Genomic DNA, 23,012 nt, shown 5'->3' with positions numbered 1-23,012 from the left:
AAATGTCTCATTTCTATGGCGTTGATTTAATTAATAATGATAGAATTGAATCAAAATGATCATGATTGTAATGAATAGGAAACTGATAAAAGCACCAGTCATAGTCAAACGCGGCTCCTCCTGACTCCGCCTCCTTCCTGCGCTAATTGGTTCTCTACAAGGATGTGGGCGGAGTTATCCGAACGGGAGAACCAATCAGCAAAAGGAAAGTGAAAAGGTATTGGTCAATGAAATTGGGCCAATTAAATGAAGCTGAGTTGTTATTGGCTGAGGTGATTTAGACATTGCATAATGTGAGGGTTTCATGAGGAGACTGATGACATTCCTTATGCGAGCGGCTACAATAGTAGCATGCGCACACACAAACGCACACACATTAACGCAACCTACCAGACACACTGGCAGACATTGTTCTACTGTGTTTAGTGCTTTTGCCTCTAAATTCGTTATTATTATTATTATTATTATTATTATTATTATTATTATTATTATTATTATTATTATTCCCATTTGACCTTTTCCTTTAGAATCTTAAGAAAGAAACACATAGATTATCATTTTTCTCAACGTTCTTCTTCTTCTTCTTCTTTCTCTTTCAGTTATTCTCTTCAGTGTCAACGACGTCAGCAGCGTCAGTCGCCCCATCCCTTTCTTGGAGGAGGATCCATATGTCTTTGTCTCTGTCAGGGACGTCAAGGAAGAAGACATCGAGAAGGTTGGGGACATCCTTCGGACATTGCAACCACAGGATGCAAGGAGGTGAGGAGACATCATTCCTTATAAGAGAGAGAGAGAGAGAGAGAGAGAGAGAGAGAGAGAGAGAGAGAGAGAGAGAGTATTATCATTATATTATATTATTATATTATTCATTATTTAGTTTACCTAATACCCTGAGAAAATAGGCCTATGTCATGTCAAAATAGATATGGATATATATAGGCCTATATATATATATATATATATATATATATATATATATATATATATATATATATATATATATATATATATATATATATATATGCGTGTGTGTGTGTGTGTGTGTGAAAGGGTACTCTCAGTAAGCCGACAATGTACGTGGAAATCCCGTATAATAGAATGCATCGAGGGAAGTTGGAATTCCTCGTTGCTCTCTTTTTTTATTCTATTATTAGGAACACACACTCCCTCACTCACCTTCCCGCTCTCTCTTTTTCTCCATTGGTATTCGTGTGTGTGCGTGTGTGCGTGTATGTGTCTGAATGCACTCTTCCATCTTAACGAAACAAGATAACAATAAAAGCATAAAATAATGAATAAATGTGGATGACTTCATTTCTTTTCTTCTTCTTTTCATTTCATTTCATTTCATCCCATTTTCTTCCTTTCCTTCTTCTTCCCAACAGATCGTTCTGGTTAATCCGGTTTCCTCTGTGTTCCCTGGGGAGGACGAGGAGTCCTGAGGTCATCCTCAGACTCCTCGCCTCCTTGAAGGGAGTCAGGGTGAGACACATCGAGTTCCCAAAAGAAGAACGACCAGATGACGAAGCCTTAGTCAGAGAGATGAATCTTAAGGCAAAGGAATCCACCGGATGTATTATTAGTGTTCAATGGTGAGTTTGCTTCTTCTTTTTATACTTCTTCTTCTTCTTCTTCATAGGTGTTTTATGATCTCTCTCTCTCTCTCTCTCTCTCTCTCTCTCTCTCTCTCTCTCTCTCTCTCTCTCTCTCTCTCTCTCTCTTCCACCAACGTTCCAAACCTTTCAGTAGGTGAGGAGCCATGTTAAATAAACTGTATTCACTATAGGCCTAGTTTCGAGATTATATTTCTTTAAGATTTGACTTTTGCTTTTTTATTATTAGTTATTATTTTTAAGAAGATATATATGTATATATAAATATATATATATATATATATATATATATATATATATATATATATATATATATATATATATATATATATATATATATATATATATGTAGAGAGAGAGAGAGAGAGAGAGAGAGAGAGAGAGAGAGAGAGAGTTATGTATAGCAATTTCCATTGTATTATTGTATCCATTTAAATTATCAGTATTTCCAGTTCCCTTCAATTATCTTCTCATTACCTTTAACTCTCATCCTATTCTTCTTCTGCCTTTCCTTTATTATAATTATTACTTATTTCAATAATGAATAGAATAATAGAATAATCATCGCCTATGTTTTATTATCATCAGCTTTTGTGTTTATTCAAAGCATTTATCCAATGTCTTTTTCTCAATGGTGTTGTCTTCTTTGCTTGTCAGGTCACCTTTACTTCGGTAAAAATCGCTGGGGAAGAAGAAGAAGAATAAGAAGAAGAAGAAGGAGAAGAAGAAGACGTTCATCAGAGTTATTTCTTCAACTACAGATGCTTTTTATCTCACTCTAAATTCAAATCACCAAATTCTAATTCATAATCACTGTTCATCATTAAATGGTCAAAATAGTGTTACAATACCAATAAGGGATTCATGGTAATCTACCTTTCTATAATGATTAGATTATAAAATTCACTTTCAGATTATAAAGGTCATTTCTGTAAAGGATTCTGATATGTGACATTGAAAAGAGGTGACGTAAATTGTGTTGTCCAGGGAACATGGTAAGGAGAAGATTTGCCTTCTGCCGCCATGATATCAAAAATCTCCAGTTTTAAACCTACTGTGTGTGTGTGGGTGTGGGTGTGTTTGTGTTTGTTTAATCATGTCTCAGACATTTACTTGATAATAACAAATGTTGGGGAAAGTTCAACGTCTTTTCATAAAAAACCTATTTTTAGGAAACTTTAATTATTAAGTTTATTGTTATATTCATTCTCCTATTTGTTCTATTCACTTATATCAATTCTGAGAACTTTGCTTTTGTTAAATCATTTCAATCATGTTAAATCATTATATCATGTCATATTCTTAGCAAAATGCTGCAAGACTTGAATGTACTAATATTCACTTTAAAAATTGTCTAATATCTATTCATGATAATCAAGTCTTGCTGATGATATTAGAGGCGATGGTAGGTAATAAGTAACAGTGGAAATCATCATAAATAAATCTCTGAATGAAAACAAATGTTTTTTTCATCACCTTTAACATTTTATTTTTCAATATTAGACTACATTGATAAAGTCTTCTGAAATGTCCCTAATCTTCCCTCAAAGCTCTGGACGGAATATGTAAGCATAGGCTCTTCAGCAAGAAGTCTCTCTCTCTCTCTCTCTCTCTCTCTCTCTCTCTCTCTCTCTCTCTCTCTCTTTCTCTCTCTCTCTCTCTCTCTCTCTCTCTCTCTCTCTCTCTGGAGGTAAATGAAGACATAATTCTTACCTAAGTCCTTCAAAGGACTCATATCATGCAACAAAAAAGAAATGAGAAAAAGGGATCTTAAACCATTTCAGACAGGTGAGTTCTTTGTGAAATCTCTTGTTCTGTATTTGATTAGTTTGAAAATTGAAGTAAACTTATCAGAAAGTATAACTTTTTATTTGGACGTACATGCTAAAATGGACCAGTTTCGCTTTTAAGGAATCATATTAATATAGTAAATTCATTTAGTTTTGCAATTAAGGATCCAAGTAAAGGATTATCACACTAATCTTTTTATTGCAAAGATTTGATCTTTTGTAAAACACTTGAACTTTGTAATGGCCTCATATGTTGATGCTATTTCTTATTGCAGATCATATGAACTGGTAGAACAGAAGACTGACTGACTGACTGACTGACTGACTGGCTGACTGTTGCAAAGGGATACAGTTCCTCGTCATCTGTTGGACTTGAGAGAAGCTGATATGTTAGGCTCTGTCAGACCCATGAAGTGAAATTCTTATCAGAAAATGAAGGAAGGCAGAACTGAAGCTGACATTGGAGAAAAGCATAATAAGATGAGGTAAGAATTTTCAGTTACTGTTCTTCATGGATTGTATGAAATGGGCATGATAAGGAGTTATTTCTTTTAATCAATTGAATGAAAATGTAAGATTTGTAGTTTTTGCTCTTAATGAAAGGAATAGAAAGAGTAATATTGGGAATTACTATTTTAATATCCTGAATGAGAAGAGTAACATTAATATTCATTTCTTCTATTCATGTTGAACATAAATTTCCGAAAAAAATATATACGATTAGACATATTTTAGAATATTTTCATTTTTTTACACAATGAAATATAAGACTTGAATCTGTAAAATTTTTAGATAATAGTTGTAAAAGGTACCTACTTATAATGGTTTTAAGGCATTGCATTTACTTCACCAATTCATCATTGACCATTAAGTAAGAGGCATTTGATAATTCTGTTTTCCAAAATAATTATTTTTGTATGTTTATTGTAGGTTTACCAGGAAATGATTAAGTGACGAGCTTCTCTTTGGAAATTCCTCCCTCTCCTTTAATGGTGCTTTCATCAGCACTATAGAGAAATGTCATTCGGACATCTCCCTGCACTCACTGAGTCCTTCCTCAAAAAAACCTAAGCTAGAATGTCAGAGGCTCGGATCGACAAGGGAAGCTCCAAACGAGGTCTGTTGGAACAGGGTTCCTGACATACTCTGTGTGTAGCAGCTCTCCTCACCTCGGTCTTTTATTTTTGGAGTTTGGACACTGCATCCAGCCAGCATCTGAGTACAGAGCTTCTCTTGAAGAGTTTCTGGACATTATCTGCATTCCAAAACCAGAATATGACATCAGGGAGCAGCACCAACACAGGTCTTCAAAGCTTATCTCGGATTGATGGCGGTAATTAGCAGACTCAGTCATTCCTTAACTTTGACCTTCTTTAGAGTCATCTTCTTCCTCTTCTTTGTATAGACATTCTTTTCTACAACTCCTTTATTTTACTCATTTTTCCTTTATCAAATAATTTGGTCAATACAAAATTATATTCATCAGAAGTATATCATTTTCCATGAACTTATATCATGCATTTAATAATCTATAATACTGAATAGATCTGAGCTGCTACTACGTATTCTTATTAACCCTTTTACCCCCAAAGGACGTACGGGTACGTACCTCATAAGCCATCCCTTTACCCCCATGGACGTACGGGTACGTTTTCTATACTTATGCGTAGATAACAGGTCTTGGCAGGCGTTGTATTTGAAATACAACGCTTTACTGTTGTGATGTTGTTCCTTCGATGTCTTGTCATCAATGTAACATGAATAAAAAGTTTCTCTGGGCCCAACAAGGGTCAAGATGGACCTATAAATTTTCTTTGAAGAATCAGCTGATATTTCCTGTGCAGTTATTTTAGGTTGCAGAGATATTTACACAAATATTACGAAAATAGGGCACTGTTACCAGTGCAAGAGTGTGGTTTCGTTGTTCCTTCGACATCTTATCATCAATGTAATGTGAATAAAAAGTTCTCTGAGGCCCACAGGGGTCATGAATGACCTTTAAATTTTATGTAAAGGAAACAGCTGACCTTTTATGTGCATTTGCTTTAGATTTCATAGCTATTATTATCGAATAATTACGTGAAATGGTTCCGTTGCCATGGTAACACAATGTTTTCATTGTTTTACAATGCCAGATCCCCACAGAGGTCAAGATGGACCTTTAAACTTTCTGTTATCAATCAGATTATTTTTCCTTGTATTTTTTGAGGTTTTTCATAGTCATTTATACAAATTTTACAAAAAATTGTCATCATTACTCCTGCGTGACTATTGTTTGATTGTTCCTTGGATATCGTGTCAACAATGATGAATGAAAAGTTTCCCTGGGCTCCACTGGGGTCTTGATTGACCTATAAATTTTCTTTATAGATTCAGCTCGTATTTCATATGCAGTTTGTTTAGGTTTCATAGCTATTTACACGAGTAATTACTAAAAATGATTTCGTTATCATGGTAACGATGTGTTTACGTTTGCGCCACGGCGTAAGGAAGAAGTTCCCCGGAGTGAGCGTAACTCTCTTGCGCCACGGCGTAAGGAAGAAGTTCCCCGGAATGAGCGTAACGCTCTTTAAAATCTCCGTGTCTCGGAATTTAAAGGTCCGAAAGCAGCTGATTTTAGTTGTTATGCATTTATTTATGCCTAACATGATTATTTTTGTATATTTTTTGTTGCTATTTTGCCGAAACTTTGAGTATATTTCTCATTTCTTGTCGTCATCCTTGCTCCCGGGGAAAAATAAGACTCGCTCTGCCATTGTTGGGCAGGACAAACAAAGACTTTTAAATTTCCTCGTCTTGTGATTTAAAGGCCTCAAAGCAGCTGATTTGGGTTGCCATGCAGCTTTTATGCTTATCAGAATTATTTTTGTATGTTTTTTATTTCTATTTTGCCGAAACATTTAGTAAATTTCATATTTTTTTCGGGGAATGAAGACACAGCGCGAGGTAGGCAGGACAGCGTGGGTGAGTCCGTCACCACCAAGACTCGCCGTGTGTCTCAGTTCAACTCTTGACTTTGTGGAAGGAGGATGTGTTTCGTGCGTTATCCGTCAATTTTGCGCTTTTACAGCCTATTCTAATAAGTGATAGTGCTTTATACCTTTTTAGAATATTCCTCTTTATATGTGTGAAGGCATTTGTTGGATAAAATGCCTAATGGTCAAGAAAGATCAGTGTGAATGAAAAATTCTGTGTTTAATGGCAACTCAAGGGAAGAAATTGCGACTGTTGTCTCAACCTGGTAAACATGTAACTACGATTTGAAAGGTTGGTGTTGTGTTTATGCATGTATGTTTTCATATTATTTCAAGTATTCTATAGGAATACATATAGTATATATATATATATATATATATATATATATATATATATATATATATATATATATATATATACCGTATACATATTCATTTGAAAATACGTCGATTTATTTTAGGCAGCCACTGTGTATATTTGAAACTGACTTTGCTGAGAGAGAAAGAGAGAGAGAGAGAGAGAGAGAGAGAGAGGGGGAGAGAGAGAGAGAGAGAGAGAGAGGGAGATTGTAAAAGTTTCTTTCTTTCGGTCATAACTGACCTATGCTTAGAGGAATTTTATTATTTTTTTTTTATTTTTGAAGAAAATTTATTGAACTTTCTTATGGCATGTGTGAAAATAAGGATAAAGCAATGTAAAAAGTGGGTATTGTTAGATGAAGTTAGGCGATGACAAACTTTTTTTTTTTTTATCGTATACATTCCAATAAATAACAGAGAATTCTCATTACAGATACTTGAAAATTATACCATCTTATGGACAATTTATTCAGCTATAAAATTGTATCTAATAGTTTGTAGTTAGAAGAAATGAATAAGGAAAAAAAATAATAAAATGTGTAAAAGCTGTAAACCCAAATTTCTTTACCGCAAGTAACGAGATTTAGGTTTTCAGTTTTTGCTCGTTTACTACTTTTTTCCATGTTTCCTCTCGTTTAACTACAAATTCTAATATACGATTTTATAGCTGAATAAATTGTCTATAATATGGTATCATTTTGAAGTCTCCTTGAGGAGAACTTACTTTGCTGTATCGGAATGTATAGGATAAAACATAAAACATTTCGTCATCGCCTAACTTCACCTAACGATAGCCACTATTTAGATGGCTTTATCATTATTTTCGCATATGTCATTAGAAAGTTCAATTAATTTACTTCAAAATAATAAAAAAAAAAAAAAATACTCTAAATATAGGTTACGTATGATCGATAGAACGAAACTTTTGCAATCTCCGATTTTCGTTACTTGCGCTAAGGAAATTTAGGTTTACAATTGTTGTGGGTATACTATTTTTTTTTCATGTTTTTCTTCTTTTAACTACAAACTATTATACACCATCTTATAGCTGAATAAATTTTCTATAAGATGGTATAGGTTTACGATTTCTGTGAGAAGACCCATCTGTGCTTTATCGCAATGTATACGAAAGAATATAAAAAATTTCGTCATCGCCCAACTTCATCTAACAATAGCGGCTATTTATATTATTTTCTTTATACTTTTGATAACTATATTGAAAACTTCAACCTTTTTCCAAAAAAATTAGACCAATCTGACTTCTCTAAGATGAAAATTGAGGCTGTGGGTGCGATTTGAAAAAAATAAGTCGAAAAGCCCTTCAAAACTGAAAATGCCTGGGGCTTAAAGCACGGAAGTTTCCAAGTAAGCCGGGGGTAAAAGGGTTAATTTAACTGATCCATTTTGTTTTGCAATAAAATATCAGAGTGAAGATATATCACAACATAGCACTTAAACTTTGTAATGCACTCGTATGTTGATGCTATTTGCTTTTTACAGATAAGATGAACTGGTAGAACTGAACATTAACTGACTGACTGACTGACTGACTTATTGAATGACTGACTGGTGCACAGGGATATTGACTACTGTCATCTGTTGGACTCAAGAGAAGCTGATATGTTAGAGCAGCGTCAGTCAGACCCATTTAGTCAGCCTCTGGTGAGAGGAAAAGTAACACAGAACCGAGACGAACTTTGGAGAAGAGACAAAAAAGATGAGGTGAGATTTTAAGGAATAACAAATTTTGGAGTTACTACTCTCAATGAATTGAAGGAAAAAAATCTGAGTTTATTGTTCCTAATAAATTAAATGCAATGAGTAAAGATACTTTCCTGTCGATAACTTTTGCAAAAGTTTTCTATATTGTCATTTTATTGATACTATCATTATTTATGATAAATATATATTTCTTTGATAATTTACTATATCAGACGTATATTAGAACATTTTTAAGATTCCAGTACTGTCTTATATTAATTTGATATTAATTTTTCCTCTTCCTTCTAGTGGGAAGTAAAACTTAATTTTATTAGAAGAAACAAACAAAGGTGAAAGAGATTGGATGTCTCTCTTCGGCAACACAGACAGACAGAGACACAGAAAGACAGATAAGCACAAAGGAACACACAAGTAATGTTGAACAAGTATTCTACTCCTTTTGTTCTCCAGAATGTCTTCAAATAATTTCACCTTAAAGTCTTTTATCTGTTTTGTCCTAAATTACTTTGTTATTTCTGAATCACAAAAATAGGTAACGATTAACTTAAGGTTTTCAATCATTCAACTTTTGTCTTTAGAAAATAGCTGTAAAAATCCCCTCTTCTAAATAGTTTCATCATAAGGATTTCACTTACCTAATTTGTCTTCCCTCATTAAGCAAGATGCTTTAAACCTTTTTTTTTTTTCACCAAAGATTAATTCTTTGTTTATTACATGTTTTCAGGAGAATTATTTGTTGAGCTTCTTTTGGGAAATTCCACCATTTCTTCAAATGGCACCTAAATCAGCCCTCTGGTGAGAGGTCATGCTTATACGACAGCTTTTCATGGTTTTTATTTTGTTGTCTGGGCAGTCTGCATCCAGCCAGTACTTGGGCAGGAGTGGGGAGTTTTTAAGGCCTTTTTTGAGACCTTTTTCCTATAGGCTGCAAAAACTACAAGAGCCTCTGCATGGCTGGAAGGGTTCGGCAATGTACCTAAACAACAGACATTATCTGCATTCTGGAAATAGAGTCTGACCTCAGGGAAAAGCAGGTCATCTCTCAAAGTGTTAATTCCTTCTCGGATTGATATCGGTGAGTACCAGACACAGCCATTCCTTAACTTTGTCCTTCTCTAGAGTCATGTTCCACTTCTTTGCACAGAGCGTCCTCTCTTCAACTTCTATATTTTTCTTAAGATTTAGTGCTGGACAATTTGGTTGATGCACAATTGATATTTCTCCTTTTCTCTTCTTGCGACAAATTCATGAATTATAAGACTTGGAATGGAGGAGCCATTTGATTCCGGATTGTCATTTTAAATGTAAATTTATTAAGATTATTGAAATAGATGTGAAATATTTCCTTTTGAACATTGTTCTATCATAAATGTAATATGAAAACTGAAAGATACGATCCTTTTTTTATGATCCGTTCCTTCAATTGGTATTTTATATACTTCCTGAGAAGTTTCTAATATTAGCTTCATTTAATTGCAGATTCATATAATCAAAGAAGACGAGGACATCTTCTTCCCAGCAAAATCATCTGGAATCTACTTAGGTCATTAGAGCCTCTTGCTTGATCAGAACTGAAAAGAACTGATTCGGTCTCCTGTTTGATCACTTTCTTCAGTTGAGTACCATTAGAACTTAGCATTTGATCAGCAAATAAGGGGAGCATCCTAAGTAATGAAGTAATGGATTAAGGGTAGAGGTAATAGATTTAAGGGATTACCAGAGAAGCAAATTGAAATTCATATAATTACAAGGAATTATAATGAATACAAAAATACACCTTATCTCATTCATAGCACATACACCATCTCCATAATAACATGAGGTAATGTGTAAAGATATAAAGCTTACCTTCTTATTTGCTAATTTTCATGTATACAGAATTTATCATTTTCAACATAAACTTAAAACAAAATCTTTAGTATAAAACTATTCTGCTGTGGCTGATATTAAAATCGTGAGTTCATCTTGTATCCAACTTTCATATATTTTAGTTTCTCTTCCCAAAGTGGAAGATGAAATTAATGAAGCCCTGAAGCACATCCCTCATAATGATGGTAGCCCAAAGTACATGGTGAGCAGTGAACTTGAATACTTTACTGGTTTAAGAACATTTCACCCCCTTCTCCAACCTGTACGTGCACATTCTCAACGACAGGTCTTCAGGTCTTCTCCTATCATGTATCATTCCATATGCTCTTCTCGGGAATATCATTTCCACTACGCATATCATTTTCTGCTCGTCTCTACATCCAGTCCATTCTGTAGAGCTGTGCACTCCTGTTGTCATGGTAAACCTTTTTCTCAAACATCTCTTAGAACCCCCTATAAATACATTCCAAAATTCTATAAGCTTTGTAATAACTTTTCATTCCTTCGCAAAGAAAAAAATCAACCACCTCAACCTAACATCGGATGTTTCTTTCCACAGGAGTCTGATCCTAAGTGGGAAAAGTCCACAATAGTATAATGTCAGATTGATGCCAAGTTTTACAGTGCCCCAGGAAGGTCCTCTAGTAGGAGGCTCTCCACCTGTAGACTCCTGTCCTCAGCCTCCCAACCCTGTCTATGCCACATGACCTTCATTTCCCACTGGCTCTTTTTTTTCAGATTTAGAAATTTATATATCTTCACTGGTAGAAGAAGACAAGAAATTTTTCCTTCACAATTTATCGTTTTTTTTTTTTTCGGAATATCTTAGTTCTGTATAATCTTTTGGTTATAATATTATATCAATGGCTTACCAGGAATATTTTTTTTTTGGTTGATACATAGAGTATTCATGGCCCTTATGGAATGTATTTTTTCATCATATACTATAGTTATTCCTTTCCTCAAAATTGCACTTTTATTTAATATATATCAGTGCCCATATACTGTATACCCATTTACGACAATTTCAGTGTACTATTTTTTACACTGTATACCCGTTTATAACATAATTTGAATGTACTATTTAATATACCGTATACCCATTCACGACATTATTTGACTGTACTATATTTGTATTCTAAACCCATTTAGAACATAATTTGAATGTACTACTTTCATACTATAGACCTATTTGCAAAATAATTTGATTTTAATATTTTTATACTGTACACCCTTTAAGAACATAATTCGAAAATATTATTTTCATTTTCCTTCCCACAAAATCACTCTTTTACTTAATATATATATTAGTGTCCATATACTGTATACCCATATACGACATAATTTAAATGTACTGTTTTTTTTTTTTTTACGGTTTACCCATTCATGGCATTATTTGATTGTGCTATTTTTACACGGTATACCCATTTGCGACATAATTTGAATTTACCATTTTTTATATTGTATATCCAATCACGATACAATTAGAATGTATTATTTTTTATACTGTATTCCCATTCACTGTATCATTTGAATGTACTACTTTCATACTGTATTCCCATTCCCAACATAATTTGAATGTAGTATTCCCATTTATCACATAATTTGAATGTACTATTTTCATACGGTATACCCATTTAGGACATTATTTGATTTACTATTTTTATACTCTATATCCTTTAAAAACATTATGTGAATATACTATTTTCATTCTATGTACCCATTCATGACATAATTTGAACGTACTGTTTTGTTAATAAACTATAAATTTTTTAGCCTTCTGGAATATTTTTTTATTAACATATATACTAATGTACTTTGTATGCCCTTCCTTGAATTCTGATTTTCACTATTGCATGCCTAGGGAATGCGATAGCCTTAATATATATCATGTGCTATTTGGGGACATTTATTTATATATAATATTAATAAATAAACTGGATTGTAATTTTTGTTGTTGATATGAATTATTTATGCACTGCACCTGATTATAGAGTTTACAATTTATTTTTCCGATAGATAGAAATTTCACTGATATTATGCTATTGTTGATACAATAAATTTATCCCTATTAATAACTGCATTTGATATGAACCTTTTATTACCATCATAAGGACATCAGGGAAAAGTGGTATATATAGATGGTAAGGAGGGGGTGGGGGTATTCTTCACGTGTACTTGTCTTCCTTGTTTCCTTGTTTCTAATCAACAAATCTGAGTTGATGTCACAGAGAAATGTGACGTTACTGCAACGGACGATGTCATAATATGATGATGACCTTTCAGATGTGTTTGCTGAATGAGGAGATGTCCCACTTCATTATTAGTCTCAGTACAGAATGGTACTAACTCTCTCTCTCTCTCTCTCTCTCTCTCTCTCTCTCTCTATCTCTCTCTCTCTCTCTCTCTCTCTCTCTCTCTCTCTCTAAAACTAAAACTAATTCCATTTTTATTTAGATAAATTTCAGGGACAACCTAAGTAAGAAGATCAGATTTTCCTCTCTCAGAAATACATTCCTGATCTAGACTAATAAATTTCTAAATTAAATCTCTAGATTTATAAATCACTTATTTTCTCTAATGTCTCTATATTTGACCTTTAACCTTTGATCTTACTGTTTGTGCTTCTGATCCGTTTTTCAGTTTTTGGTGTATATCAATACATGTAAATAACGACAATTTGTTATGTTCCAATGAGAAGTTTCTCTTTGGAAAAACAATATCCCCTTAATGCTAAGTGACCCAGTATCGATCCCTATGACCTATGGTCTATCTATATATCAAAAGAATTTTAGACTTCTTCAGGAAGGGAGCCCTTTTGTGCATTAAACTACTTCACAAAGTGTCCGGTAATCTACAACAATAACAACAAAAACAACAATCATCTCAAATTTGTAAGAAGCAAATCCCCTTCGTATTATTCTGAGCGAAAGGTGGAGCATTTCAATTTTCTCGTTGCTTTGAAAGATATACGAATTTTTGGGAGATTTCATCAGAAATAAGTATTGCTTACTGAAATCGGTTGAAGGTAACCTCCAACCGATTTCATAAATAATCAAATCAGAAATTAAGTGACATATTTGTCACATAAAAAATCTTGAGACCTCTAATGTAGGGGACAACTAATTGGGGAATAAGAAAAGATCGACCATTGTTTTTGAAGGTCATAAAACTATAAATATTGATACAAAAACTTATATATGAGCGAAATAATATGACAATATATGCATTTAAGTATATACCTTAACTTGTAGGATACTGCAGGTTCATAAGTGCATATTGGAGACAATCAGAGGTGGTTAACCCTGGATAGGTACGGTCCTCGGACACCCCTTTAAGGGTATACTCGGACGCGAACGACCCCGACGCCAAAAAAAATTCTTGAAAAATCAGTTTTTGCAGTAACCTCCTTTTTTCTTTTGCCAAAAAAAACTTCAATGAATGCTTAAAACAACTGTAAAGATAAATACTACTCATCTGCAGAAAAACTATTTATTATAAATATTTTAAAAAATTAAGTAGAAAAAAAAAAGACCTGACATAAAAATTCATAAAAAAAAAGTTTATACATATATACACAAATCCTTTTAGGAATTGATTCTTGAATGTTTAGGACACATCTTGATGTATTTTGGATGAAGTCAGACCCATGGAGGTGAAGATCTGAAATGAGAAAAAAAGGGTAACTTTTTTTGGCCAAAAAAAATTGTCCAAATTTCATGAATTTTTTTGGGTACCCAAATGAAATAGGAAGTGGCTAATTTTTTTAGGGAATAAACATATGTTATCCTAAAATAGAAATATGTAAAAAAATCTTCATTATTTTGTAAATTACATTTATATCAGGGGCCATATCTAAAGGTAATTTTTTGAGTACTTGGAAATTTCGTAAAAGAATACATATATTTAATATATAATATGATATTTATGCAGGTAAAAATATACCAAAATATCACAAATTCTATAGGGAACAAGAATATATATAGATAGGGCAGCTTACGCTTCGGATATGTCCACAAAATGGCCGCCAACCACACTGACTCAGACTCCCTAATCTGCCACTTGAAATGTAGGAAGGGTATGTCAATTTCGGTGTTATTTACTAATGTAATTATTATTGGATATGCATAAAAATTGTATGGTGGGTTGCTGGATAATTGTCGATTATTTTACGACTATAAAATTAAAATTCTGACCCAAAAAAATTTTTTTGAAGGGAAATAAAATCGAAAAAAAAAATGTAAAACAATATTTTAGCTAAAAAAATTTGATGATATTCAATCAAAAAAAAAGTAAACAAAATTTTCCGACAAATAAACATCTAGAGGAATCATTACTCTGTGATAGTTCCTTAGTACGTAGTAATTTTGAAAGAATTGGGAAAAAACGAAAAAATGGCAATCACCGGAAAATCGAACACATACCTATATATACGCCATATCTGGCTAAAAAAAAGATAGGCATGGATAGCCAGATCATCTAGAAACACTTTCCAACACTATAAAAATATAAGTTTTGCGACACTACTTGCCAATTCCTTACGGTAACATGACTAAGCAAAAAAATGCAAAACAAATAATAAGGGGCACTCGTGGAAAAATGGCCATTCTAATATACGGCATTTCAGAAAAAAAAAATTTCAGCCACGTGCTAGGCAAACCATCAAGGCATATTTTCCGACAAATAAACATATAAATGAAATATTACTCTGTGATAGTTCCTTAGTACGTAGTAATTTTGAAAGAAATGGGAAAAACGAAAAAATGGCAATCACAGGAAAATCGAACACATACTTATATATACGCCATATCTGGCTAAAAAAAAAATAGGCATGGGTAGCCAGATCATCTAGAAACACTTTCCAACACTATAAAAATATAAGTTTTGCGACACTACTTGCCAATTCCTTACGGTAACATGACTAAGCAAAAAAATGCAAAACAAATAAAAAGGGGCACTCGCGGAAAAATGCCCAACATTCTAATATACGGCATCTCAGATAAAAAAAAAAGACATGCACGTGTTAGCCCAACCATCAAGGCACACTTTCTAACACATAAACATGAAAAAAAAATCAATAATATACGGCAATTCCTTACTACGTAGCAAATTTTTACAAATATTGAAAAAAAAACAGAAATTGGCAACCGCAGTTAAATACCCAATATACCAATAACTACGTCGTATCTGACAAAAACAAAGTCATGCATGGGTAGCCAGATCATCTAGACACACTTTCCAACACTAAAAAAACAATAGTTTTACGACACTATTTCGCAATATCTTACGGAAAAATGACTTGGCAAAAAAATTTAAAAAAATTAAAAAGGGACACTCGCGGTAAAATGCCCGACATTCTAATATACGACATCTCAGATAAAAAAAAAGACATGCACGTGTTAGCCCAACCATCAAGGCACCCTTTCTAACACATAAACATGAAAAAAAAATGAATAATATACGGCAATTCCTTACTACGTAGTAATTTTTACAAATATTGAAAAAAAACAGAAATTGGTAACCGCAGTTAAATACCCAATATACCAATAACTACGTCGTATCTGACAAAAACAAAGTCATGCATGGGTAGCCAGATCATCTAGACACACTTTCCAACACTAAACAAGCAAAAGTTTTACGACACTATTTGGCAATATCTTACGGAAAAATGACTTGGCAAAAAAATGAAAAAAAATGAAAAAGGGGCACTCGCGGTAAAATGGTCCTCGTGGTGATGAACGACATTTTAACTAAAAAAAAAAACATGCACATGGTAGCCAAACAATCCACCAAGACTTTCCACAACTGATAACCTATACAAGTTGCACCATTCTACGACAATTTCATAATACGTAATAACTTTGATAATTATGCAAACTACCTCAGAAGGGTAAACTCGGACGCGAACGACCCCGACGCGTCTCAGAAATCGGGGAAGGAGTACAGCTACAGCAATGCACATCTGGACACTACTAGAGCGTGTAGGGGAGACACCTCCTGCAGGTCGATCACCCACAAATTCAGTCACAGGGGTGAGTCACGTGAGAAAAACCTGTTTTTTTTTTTACGCTCGGGGTCGCAAACGACCCACCGTACCTATCCAGGGTTAAAATTTAACCAGGTCAGCCTGTCTCTTGGTGACACTCTTGGTGGTTACCAAACGCTCTTAAGCTGTCCTGGTAGGGAATATAAAGGTGTCCTTGGAGAGAGATGACTTCGTACAGTGGAATGGAAGATTAACCTCCTGTGTTTCGTGATAGTCAAGACCTGGGAAACAAGCACACTAATGTCTCCCTTCAATCCCTCTTCAAGTTTAAATTCAACCAGAACAAAACAGTTTTACGATCATTGATGATTTTTTTTTTTTGCTGTAAAAGTATAAAGTCCTTCAGCTCTGGTTCTTTCTTAACAAATGGTAAAGAAAATCTATCCAATTGCCCTTGTACTCATACACCTCATCGCAATAATCTGAGGAGTTAACAAGCTGCATAGAAACCTCATCCAAGTCCTCCTCCTCACCTTCTTCCTCTACCTAGAAAGACTTCCTGTGCATTACACAGTTTCTTCTCTCGCAATATCTTTTTTTAAAAACAATACCTTCATTTTTTACTATATCTTCTTCCTCATCTCTGCCTTAACCCTGGATAGGTACGATGGGTCGTTTGCGACCCCGAGTGTCAAAAAAAAACAGGTTTTTCTCACGTGACTCACCCCCGTGACTGAATTTGTGGGTGATCGACCTGCAGGAGGTGTCTCCCCTACACGCTCTAGTAGTGTCCAGATGTGCATTGCTGTAGCTGTACTCCTTCCCCGATTTCTGAGACGCGTCGGGGTCGTTCGCGTCCGAGTTTACCCTTCTAAGGTAGTTTGCATAATTATCAAAGTTATTACGTATTATGAAATTGTCGTAGAATGGTGCAATTTGTATAGGTTATCAGTTGTGGAAAGTCTTGGTGGATTGTTTGGCTACCATGTGCATGTTTTTTTTTTTAGTTAAAATGTCGTTCATCACCACGAGGACCATTTTACCGCGAGTGCCCCTTTTTCATTTTTTTTCATTTTTTTGCCAAGTCATTTTTCCGTAAGATATTGCCAAATAGTGTCGTAAAACTTTTGCTTGTTTAGTGTTGGAAAGTGTGTCTAGATGATCTGGCTACCCATGCATGACTTTGTTTTTGTCAGATACGACGTAGTTATTATTATATTGGGTATTTAACTGCGGTTACCAATTTCTGTTTTTTTTCAATATTTGTAAAAATTACTACGTAGTAAGGAATTGCCGTATATTATTCATTTTTTTTTCATGTTTATGTGTTAGAAAGTGTGCCTTGATGGTTGGGCTAACACGTGCATGTCTTTTTTTTTATCTGAGATGTCGTATATTAGAATGTCGGGCATTTTACCGCGAGTGTCCCTTTTTAATTTTTTTTCATTTTTTTGCCAAGTCATTTTTCCGTAAGATATTGCGAAATAGTGTCGTAAAACTTTTGCTTTTTTAATGTTGGAAAGTGTGTCTAGATGATCTGGCTACCCATGCGTGATTTTGTTTTTGTCAGATACGACGTAGTTATTGGTATATTGGGTATTTAACTGCGGTTGCCAATTTCTGTTTTTTTTTCAATATTTGTAAAAATTTACTACGTAGTAAGGAATTGCCGTATATTATTGATTTTTTTTTCATGTTTATGTGTTAGAAAGTGTGCCTTGATGGTTGGGCTAACACGTGCATGTCTTTTTTTTATCTGAGATGCCGTATATTAGAATGTTGGGCATTTTTCCGCGAGTGCCCCTTTTTATTTGTTTTGCATTTTTTTGCTTAGTCATGTTACCGTAAGGAATTGGCAAGTAGTGTCGCAAAACTTATATTTTTATAGTGTTGGAAAATGTTTCTAGATGATCTGGCTACCCATGCCTATTTTTTTTTTTAGCCAGATATGGCGTATATATAAGTATGTGTTCGATTTTCCTGTGATTGCCATTTTTTCGTTTTTTCCCATTTCTTTCAAAATTACTACGTACTAAGGAACTATCACAGAGTAATATTTCATTTATATGTTTATTTGTCGGAAAATATGCCTTGATGGTTTGCCTAGCACGTGGCTGAAATTTTTTTTTTTCTGAAATGCCGTATATTAGAATGGCCATTTTTCCACAAGTGCCCCTTTTTATTTGTTTTGCATTTTTTTGCTTAGTCATGTTACCGTAAGGAATTGGCAAGTAGTGTCGCAAAACTTATAATTTTATAGTGTTGGAAAGTGTTTCTAGATGATCTGGCTACCCATGCCTATCTTCTTTTTTTAGCCAGATATGGCGTATATATAGGTATGTGTTCGATTTTCCTGTGATTGCCATTTTTTCGTTTTTTCCCATTTCTTTCAAAATTACTACGTACTAAGGAACTATCACAGAGTAATTATTCATTTAGATGTTTATTTGTCGGAAAATGTGCCTTGATGGTTTGCCTAGCACGTGGCTGAATTTTTTTTTTCTGAAATGCCGTATATTAGAATGTTAGCCATTTTTCCGCGAGTGCCCCTTTTTATTTGTTTTGCATTTTTTTGCTTAGTCATGTTACCGTAAGGAATTGGCAAGTAGTGTCGCAAAACTTATATTTTTATAGTGTTGGAAAGTGTTTCTAGATGATCTGGCTACCCATGCCTATCTTTTTTTTAGCCAGATATGGCGTATATATAGGTATGTGTTCGATTTTCCGGTGATTGCCATTTTTTCGTTTTTTCCCAATTCTTTCAAAATTACTACGTACTAAGGAACTATCACAGAGTAATGATTCCTCTAGATGTTTATTTGTCGGAAAATTTTGTTTACTTTTTTTTTGATTGAATATCATCAAATTTTTTTAGCTAAAATATTGTTTTACATTTTTTTTTTCGATTTTATTTCTCTTCAAAAAAATTTTTTTGGGTCAGAATTTTAATTTTATAGTCGTAAAATAATCGACAATTATCCAGCAACCCACCATACAATTTTTATGCATATCCAATAATAATTAGATTAGTAAATAACACCTTGAAATTGACATACCCTTCCTACATTTCAAGTGGCAGATTAGGGAGTCTGAGTCAGTGTGGTTGGCGGCCATTTTGTGGACATATCCGAAGCGTAAGCTGCCCTATCTATATATATTCTTGTTCCCTATAGAATTTGTGATATTTTGGTATATTTTTACCTGCATAAATATCATATTATATATTAAATATATGTATTTTTTTACGAAATTTCTAAGTACTCAAAAAATTACCTTTAGATATGGCCCCTGATATAAATGTAATTTACAAAATAATGAAGATTTTTTTACATATTTCTATTTTAGGATAACATATGTTTATTCCCTAAAAAAATTAGCCACTTCCTATTTCATTTGGGTACCCAAAAAAATTCATGAAATTAGGACAAATTTTTTTGGCCAAAAAAAGTTACCCTTTTTTTCTCATTTCAGATCTTCACCTCCATGGGTCTGACTTCATCCAAAATACATCAAGATGTGTCCTAAACATTCAAGAATCAATTCCTAAAAGGATTTGTGTATATATGTATAAACTTTTTTTTTATGAATTTTTATGTCAGGTCTTTTTTTTTCTACTTAATTTTTTAAAATATTTATAATAAATAGTTTTTCTGCAGATGAGTAGTATTTATCTTTACAGTTGTTTTAAGCATTCATTGAAGTTTTTTTTGGCAAAAGAAAAAAGGAGGTTACTGCAAAAACTGATTTTTCAAGAATTTTTTTTGCCGTCGGGGTCGTTCGCGTCCGAGTATACCCTTAAAGGGGTGTCCGAGGAGCGTACCTATCCAGGGTTAATTCTCAGATCTGTGAGGGCCTCCTTTATTTTCACTCAGAGTGCAGGCTTGTACCATCTTACTCTCCTTTCCATAAGGACAAAGAGCAGCCTTGGAGAATGGCCTGACACTCTTAGCGGTCAAATGGGCAGAATGGCTTTACCTACCTGCGTCTGGAATGGAAGGGTAATTGGACGTCCCAGGGTCCAAATGAGCACATGGTTTCACCATCGTATCCACAGGGAACAAGGTGCATGGGAGATTGATCATGAATGTCTATTGGTGAGTTTAGCCTTCAGGTATTCAAGACCTCTCCATCAAAAGTGGGAGTAAATTCTACTGAAAAATTCACAGGTGGTGCCGGTCTTTCTATTACCTGTGGTCCTACATACCCATCATCTGTGATGTTGTTATGATTGAAAAACTAGAGACCATTTATCCTGAAACCAAAAAGAACGTTGGAGTCAGTTGTGGCTTTAGTTTAAGCCTCAGATGCAAAATCAGGAAACTGGGGCACGGTTATATGTTCATCGGGGTGAATGAGAAACTGGTCGTTCAGTAGACCTCACAGAAACGTCTTGATTGTACTAAACACGCCTACTTACAATGGCTAGAGATTGCGTGTCGTATGCAGAGGAAGGGTAACAATCACAATACTATACTTAGGTACAAACTTCACACCATGAATGCCAATGTGACGTTCTGCATTGTCCTTGATTAGAAGAATCTTGTTCTCTGTAGAAGAACCAGATTTCCCACGAAGATGCTGAAGTGTGTGGACGAAGCATTCAACGTTCAAGCTGCCATTAGGATGTAATATACCATTGGAATCTAAGATTGTGTTCCTTATGAAAGCTGGGTTTTATGAACATCCGGGAATTATAAACATTGGAGGGAGGTAGTGCCCTACAACATTTATAATGCCCACAAACGTCATGGTGTCCCGTCTTCCCTGCGTGGCAAGTAGCTGACCATTCTCCTACACAATCTTAAGAGGCCTCATAACTGTGGACAAAGAACTCTATTCCAAATAGTATATACTTCGTGGTTTGAGTTCGTATTTTTCCGCAACTAATGTCTCAGTCTTAAATAAAGTTTCCACATAAGCCTTATTGAAGGCCATAATCTTAACAGTTGACTTAAAAAAAAAAAAGGTTTGGATAGTAGCATTGTCATCCTTTGTGTGAGCATTGCAAGACTGCAGAGCCACCAATAAATATTCAATATTATTAATAAGATTCAATGTAATATTCTTTAACTCTTCTTATATACTTGTACAATATATATTCGTTAAGCATAATGTCAGTAACCATTCAACAGTTTATAAAAAAAATATAATAGGGTCTTTGAATGGAACTGTGCACTTAACAGTTATAGCAGGGAGGCAAATTGGCTGTTGAGCAAATGGACACTCGGGAGGAAGAGCAATGTCGGTCCCGCAGTGCTAATGCTAACCTTGTCCTGTCTGTAAATGCCCTAGCCATCCGAAGTTGGAGTAAATTATACTGAAAAATTCACAGGTAGCTCCGGTCTCTCTATTGCATGTTGTCCTACAAACACATCATTTGTAATGATGTTGTGATTGAAAGACCAGAAACCATTTGTCCTGAAACCAACAGGAACGTTGGAGACAGTAGTGGCTTTAGTCTAAGCCTCAAATACAAACCCGGGCAACTCTGTTACGATTATATGTTCATTGGGGGTGAATGAGAAACTGGTTGTTCAGTAGAGCTCAGAGAAACGTCTTGAATGTACTAAACACACTCACATCCTATGGCTAGAGACTGTTTGTCGTATGCAGAGGAAGTGTAACAATCACAAAACCATGCTTAATTACAAACTTCATAAAATGAATGCCCATGTGGCGTTTTTTCAAGAAAAAAAGTTTGACGGTTAAACTTGAGGTTTTCAAGAAAAAACTCTGGCTGTTAGACTTGGGGTTCAAAAAACAAAAATTACTGCTAAAATAGGCATATTGGTGGAAAAGATTTATTTTGTCAGTTATATTTATTTTTATGATCCTTCCTTTATTAGGTAATTATACTAGAGTTTTTCTACGATATTCCTATTGCTCAAAAGTTAAAATTTATTCATGATTCAACAGCTGAACATAAATCTATTATAATCACAATCATTAGAGTCAAACCATTTTAATTACACATATGTAGAGTAGGGTCAATATGAAGTGTTATCCCATTCAAAGGACAAATGGTTTAAGTTTATTTTCCTATTTAATTGACTCATACATAGTTCTGGTTAAGGCTGCAGATTGAATTGGAGAGTCTTTGCCTCTGTTCCACCAACTTTCGTTAACAATTCCAACGGTTTTTCCGAGTAAGTTGAAAACTTTTCAAAATCCTTATCTGTTTTAACACGAATTCAAACTGTTTTCCCTTTGAACAGTAGTTCATCTTTCTCTAATCTTCTCTTATTCAAAAAAAGACTGTTTTGTTTAGTTTAGAAAAAAGTGAATAAAAAATTTCGAGATTTTAAATGAAGAAATGTTTTTATTTGCGTGAGAACAAATTCCTTCAACTAAAAAAGTCATATTAGTTGTTAGTCTCATTGGTTCTATTTTGAAAGTCCTCCATCATAAGTTTATTCCTACACATATGCAAATCATTTTCCTTCAATTAGAACGGTTTTTGAAACTTAACGCGGTAGTTCTAATGACCTGTCAGACAACTGAAGACACTCGCTCTCCACGTTCTTAAGCCGTCTCTCAAATTCTGTCTGTTTAGATTTAGTTTTTCTTTTCTCTCCTTATAATTAATGAATAAGATTTCCAGATATGTAGTTGTAAATCTGGGTAAAGAGAAGAAAGGTGCAATGATATGTAGTAGCTGTTGAAAGATAAAGCTAGAAATATGTGAAAAGGTTTCTGT

The 23,012-nt window shown here is 34.2% G+C and overlaps 1 protein-coding gene across 1 annotated transcript in view; it reads right to left on the bottom strand.

Annotated features, from left to right (window-relative positions):
- LOC137633786 (uncharacterized) overlaps nt 1-23,012 on the bottom strand; it is a 521,664-nt gene that overhangs the window by 199,531 nt on the left and 299,121 nt on the right. The gene's annotated exons all lie outside the window — the stretch shown is intronic.

The sequence above is a fragment of the Palaemon carinicauda genome, chromosome 43, assembly GCF_036898095.1.
Source record: "Palaemon carinicauda isolate YSFRI2023 chromosome 43, ASM3689809v2, whole genome shotgun sequence".
NCBI classification, from domain to species: domain Eukaryota; kingdom Metazoa; phylum Arthropoda; class Malacostraca; order Decapoda; family Palaemonidae; genus Palaemon; species Palaemon carinicauda.
This window is presented reverse-complemented; position numbering and strand designations above follow the sequence as displayed.